Source organism: Triticum aestivum, chromosome 3A, assembly GCF_018294505.1.
Source record: "Triticum aestivum cultivar Chinese Spring chromosome 3A, IWGSC CS RefSeq v2.1, whole genome shotgun sequence".
Classification (NCBI taxonomy): Eukaryota; Viridiplantae; Streptophyta; class Magnoliopsida; order Poales; family Poaceae; genus Triticum; species Triticum aestivum.
This window is the reverse complement of record NC_057800.1, coordinates 242,757,667-242,762,832: the sequence shown is the minus strand read 5'-3', so window position 1 is coordinate 242,762,832 and position 5,166 is coordinate 242,757,667. Positions and strand designations below refer to the sequence as shown.

General features: G+C 41.1%; 1 long non-coding RNA gene across 6 annotated transcripts; it reads left to right on the top strand.

The window, feature by feature from the left end:
• Positions 1-677: 677 nt before the first annotated feature.
• On the top strand, positions 678-4,816 carry LOC123061102 (uncharacterized). 6 transcript variants are annotated; one of them, XR_006428485.1, is made up of 6 exons: positions 678-944; positions 1,342-1,564; positions 1,898-2,453; positions 2,859-2,989; positions 4,359-4,480; positions 4,556-4,816. It is a non-coding gene; the product is annotated as an uncharacterized lncRNA (long non-coding RNA). The 6 variants fall into 6 exon arrangements; XR_006428486.1 differs by having other exon boundaries at positions 1,898-2,294; positions 2,379-2,453; positions 2,859-4,816; XR_006428483.1 differs by lacking the exon at positions 4,359-4,480.
• The last annotated feature ends 350 nt before the right edge of the window (positions 4,817-5,166 follow it).

The following is a 5,166-nucleotide window of genomic DNA, read 5'->3' as shown; positions in this document are numbered from 1 at the left end:
TTGCCCATCCTATGGATTAGTGCCTTATATCAATACTGATTAATTTCCTGTGATCTACAAGATGGTATCAAGTGCATCACTGTTAGAGTTCATTTGCTTATTCAAAACTTTGCTTGAAAAGTGTCACTTGTTGTTAATTCCAGAAACTGTTAAAATATACTAACATACGATTTTGTGATTTTCACATGATTTAATCCATGCCTTATTTGAATTTGGTCCAATGGAGTAACTTGGAGCTTGTCAAGTGTACTACGTGCTAATATTTGTTTTAGTCCTGTTAACAATTGTTTAGCCACCGTTTAGGGGTTGTCCAAATGGCTAACCAGTGCAATCTATACCTACTAATAAACCAGTGATTGCTTCTGGCCGTACGTCGTCGTCGTTTTTGCAAAAAAGTCCCTCTATTTTTAAGAATTCAACCCGCCATCCTTTCTTAAGTGAGAAAAACGTTTCGTTCAGAAATTTATAAATAAAACCCTGTGGTTTTAGGGATTCAACCCGCGGTCCTTGGTGAGGGAATAAAAAATGATTTCTGGGCTGGTGCGGCGGTGCTCCCGATCCCGATCGGGAGCAGGAAAACGGCGGCAGAGATCCGGGAGGCGGGAAACGGCGGGGAAGTGGCGGAGGTCGGGATCCATCCCGGTGGTTTGTAGTAGAGGCTGGCCGCGGCGGCGCTCCCGATCCCCGATCCGATCGGTAGCAGGATGACGGCGGCAGAGTTCCTGGAGGCCGGGAACGGTGGGGAAGTGGCGGAGGTCGGGATCCATCCCGACGGTTCGTAGTGGAGGCCGGCGGCGGCGGTGCTCCATGGCTGTGGCGACTAGGTCTTCTGGGAAGAAGATACAAGGGAGGGAGACGAGGTGAGATGGAGAGAATAGAAGGGAGAATAGGGACTGCGTGGGTACCTGCTGCTGGTTCGACGGCGGCTCCGATCATCGGATCAGGTTTGTGTCAGGATTCCTCTCCTCCTCGCAAAAAAGTATGCCATGTCGTTGATAATTGCTAGAGATGCCCTTCACAAGTTCAGCCCGTCGCCAATAGCAACCTCCAGGTCATCTGAGAATTCACTGGCATGGGCATGCTCTTGCCTGATTAATTTTGTATAGAAGATTTTTCATGAGTGCTTGAGTACATGTTCAATATACATAACAACTTCTCTGGTGACTTACTCAACTATTAGTTAGATACAATTTTAGCAGCAGTGAACAGATGCATGATACGTTTGTTATCTGCTTCTGAATGTTCATAATGTGTAAAATGATTCACTTTTTGTATGATTTTGCTTCAAAAGTTGAATCTGCAAAATCTTGAGAACATTGACTATATGCTCCAACACTGCAGGCCAACTCTTGATGGATTTCCAATGTGTTGCTGGGCTCCCAATTTTTTCCGTCGTGCAGTTGCTCCCCGTCTCCCTGTGTCGTCCCAAGATGGTCCGGTTGGGCGCTGTCCTGACGGCTGAGCGTGTGCTATCCACGGAACACAGCTCCTCCACCTAGGCCCTCCTCCGTAACGCCGGCGAGGACACTACTTCGTCTGAACCGATTATCACAACCACGCACAGGTACACACACATGCGCTCCCCTGCCACCCCTGCACTAATTTAAGGCAAAATCCAATTGGGACGTATTGATAGGCACCAATGTATTCTTGGTTGAGTTCCCATGTCTTGAATTACGTTGATCTTTTTGGTAAGATCAAACTGAACAAACTGAACATCACTTGCCCAAACAAGCTGAACGTCATGCTACATTATTGTAAATCATTTACCAGGACTTTGTGTTCTTTGTACAAAACAGCCAAGACCTCGATCACTTATTCGTAGAGCACAAGCGAAGACATCTTTCGTTGAATCCACATATATGTTTAGTTTTTTTAATTGATTTTGAAATTTCAGGAGCTCTATGGCACATGTAGCAGGTCTTGGGCATGATGGCCGGACGCGATGAGGAGGACATACTGGATCCCCATGGACGCCAAGGATTCGAGGACATTGGCAGATGCAGAGGAGGCAATGAGGACGGAGATGATTGCGGCACACAATTTAAATAAACTAGAATATCCTGAAAATTATATTTGGTGTATAGAATTCAGTTTTAGTCTTTGAGTACATTTTCATGATTCGCTTATTCCAGTAGTGAGTAAAAATATGTAAAACTACGTGACTTGTAAATTTTTGAGTCTGTTGTGCGTCCCAACGATTCCACCAGCATCGGCCCTCCCCTACCGTGGTGCGGACTGCAGTATTAGCGGTCTCATTGGAGTCCTGAAGCAGCTCAAGGGCATCGTCCTTGGTGCGCCTCCTCAAGGCTTGATGCTTTCTACAGGAAAAATGATTCTTTTCTTTGAGATGAGGAAAATTACTTCCCTTTCTACAGGAAAAGATGGTTCTGTTAGATAAATGTCTTCCCAAGTTAAAGGCACATGGCTCCAAAGTACTAATATTCTCTGAGGTACTGATTCTCTCTGTTACTCATGCACCTAGCTTGGTTGCTTCAGAAAGCATCATTACTATGATAAAAATATGATAGCAATCATGAGTTACAGAAATTCTTCTTGTGAGGTGATTTTGTGCCCATGCTCACATTCTATCTTGAGTTTTGTGACCCATATTATACGATATCTTCTTTGCGTATTCATGATTGTGTGGAGCTTGCAAGACTAATTCATGCTGGCTTCTTAGCTTTTCATTTTTTATATTTGCCACAAGCCTGTTTTGCTATGTTATGGTTGATCTTATTACCCATCTCATGCTTTCAGCTCTCCCTTCTCATTATATAGTGAAAATGTAATCTTAAATCATGACCAGAAAAAATGTGCAAGTTCTACATGTTTACATGCATGCCATTTTTTTACAGGGGCACCATAACATATGAAAATTTTGAAGAGCTTTGTGAAGATTTGTGGGAGCAGCTCCGACTCCAATTAAAGAAGTTCCACGCAGCGGGCATGAAGATTGGTCACATCTATATGTTTAGTTGTGCTGCAGGTGATTATACTCTTCATTGAAGACTTATAGTTTGAGGGGATGTAATAGTAATGCAGGAATGTTGCATTGTTCCTTTCTACCATCGACCATCATTACTTACTTTTTAATGTTCTTCTTGCTATTGGCTGGTAGCTTTTAGTAGCAATTTGGATAATTTTGTGCATAATATTCTGTCTGGTTTTGGGGCAAGAAAGGTCGGGGATTCTGTTGTGGGTGGATCATGGCCTCCAGAACAATGCACACTATACAGTAGCCTGAGCAAGTTATGGGCGGTGCCTTCAAATGGTTGTTAAATTGTTGCTCTTTTTCTATATGGATTAATGTGAAGCACCTAAAATTTCTCTTTTGAGGAATATATGTCTCTTTTTGTTCGATTTGAGTTCTTGCTCTCCCAGTTCAGAACATTTAGGACGTGATTTTGGAGAAACTTCGAGAGTAGGAATAAGTCGTCGTCGTCGTATTCAAGTTTGTAATTAAAATGATTTAGAGTAGGAACCAGAGCTGGGATTGTTACTTTTTATGTAATAAAATGGGTTCTATAAGAATTGTTTTTTTTTCACAAAGGTGGGGATTCAACTCTGTAGCTAGAAAATTGCTAGAGCGTACTTGAATTGTTGAAAGCGTGGATCATGTCCTATAGTAGCTATATTTGATTTACAACCAGAGTTCACTTGTAATTATAGGATGAAACTTTATATTATTTTGCCATCTTATTTCATTTGTAAAAGTAGCTGCAACAAGTAGCAGTTTGAATTGATGCAAGCAAGTAAGCAACGCTTTGATTGGAAAATTTGTGTGTTGGCATAGGCTGAAGCAAGCACCTCTTCGTTTTGAATAAGTAGTTGGTGCAGCTCGCTATAGCAAGCCCCAGATTAACTTAATGCTAGCAATTACTTGAGTCCTTGATCTGCTCTTGGCAATTGGGTAAACAAGCGCTTCTTTGATCTGTATGCCTGAATCTTTAGTTTGTGCAGCTAGCTGCTAGCAAGTAATTAAAGCCTTGATCTGCTCTTGCCGACAAAATAATCTTGGAAGAAACATCCAGATCACTCCACTATGGGCCCATCCAGTAGCTTATGCATCCTATTGTTAGCTTTTCAAGATTATCTATCACTCCACTATTTACTATATTGTTATAACCGCTCCATGTTCCATTGAACTCCATGCTGATTGCATCTTTGCAAAGTCTGGAATATTGTATAAACAAGGTAATTGTTGGAGTTTTAACTTCAATTTTTGTTGTTGTTACACAAAATGTTGCCTCCATCGACCTTTTGCCGAAAGACCATTAGCCATCGCCTAGACCTACTTTGCTGCAGGTTCTTTTTTTCTTTGTGCAAATTATGATTGAGCTATGTTTGTTTTACAGTGATTTACAGCCAGGGTTTACAGATTGATTTGAGAAAGTATTTAACGCAATTGGTCTCTTGGCATAGGCTCAAGTATAAAACCGATATGTAATATCTCCATATGTTTGTGCAAATTGATTTTGTAAGCTACTCTGAAAACTTTATTATTTTTTCACTATTGATGTACTTGGTGCTAACTTCCATTTTCTCTCAACAGGACATGTGCTATTCTGAAAATGGAGCTTCTCTATTGGATGGCAGCTCATGATGGTAGTTTCAGATATGAAGCTAAGGAAAGCGTGCCTCATAATTCATTAGATATATCCCAGTAGGGCCAATTAGATATTGTTGGTTGTAAATGACATGAGTTTTTAGCTTTCATAAAATCTAGATTTGTACTCTTTAACAATAAGCTGTGGAGGAGAGTGGTCTTAAATGTGCTGGTTGAATTTACCAATGTTGGTTATTTTGGTTTTACTGTCCACATTGCATAGTAAGTTTATATATTTGATACAAGTCAAGGCATATTTTACAAGAATGATTATAGATCCACCTATGCTGGTGCTAGATCTATCGCTCATGTGAATTGTATAAAATAATATGTCAATTCTGCAGTTAGAACACTTCATCTCACCTGTTTAGCTGAAGTGTTGCACTGGTCATCTTGCCTCTCTAACTGAAGTGATGCACTGCTGCTCTATGTTGGTGTGTGGTAGCAGCGAGTATACTTGATCTACCTTAGGCTAGACAAAAATATGACGATGTAATTTTGATCTAGATCTTGACTCTCCAATGTCAGGACAATTACGCCAGCAGCCTACTGCTTTT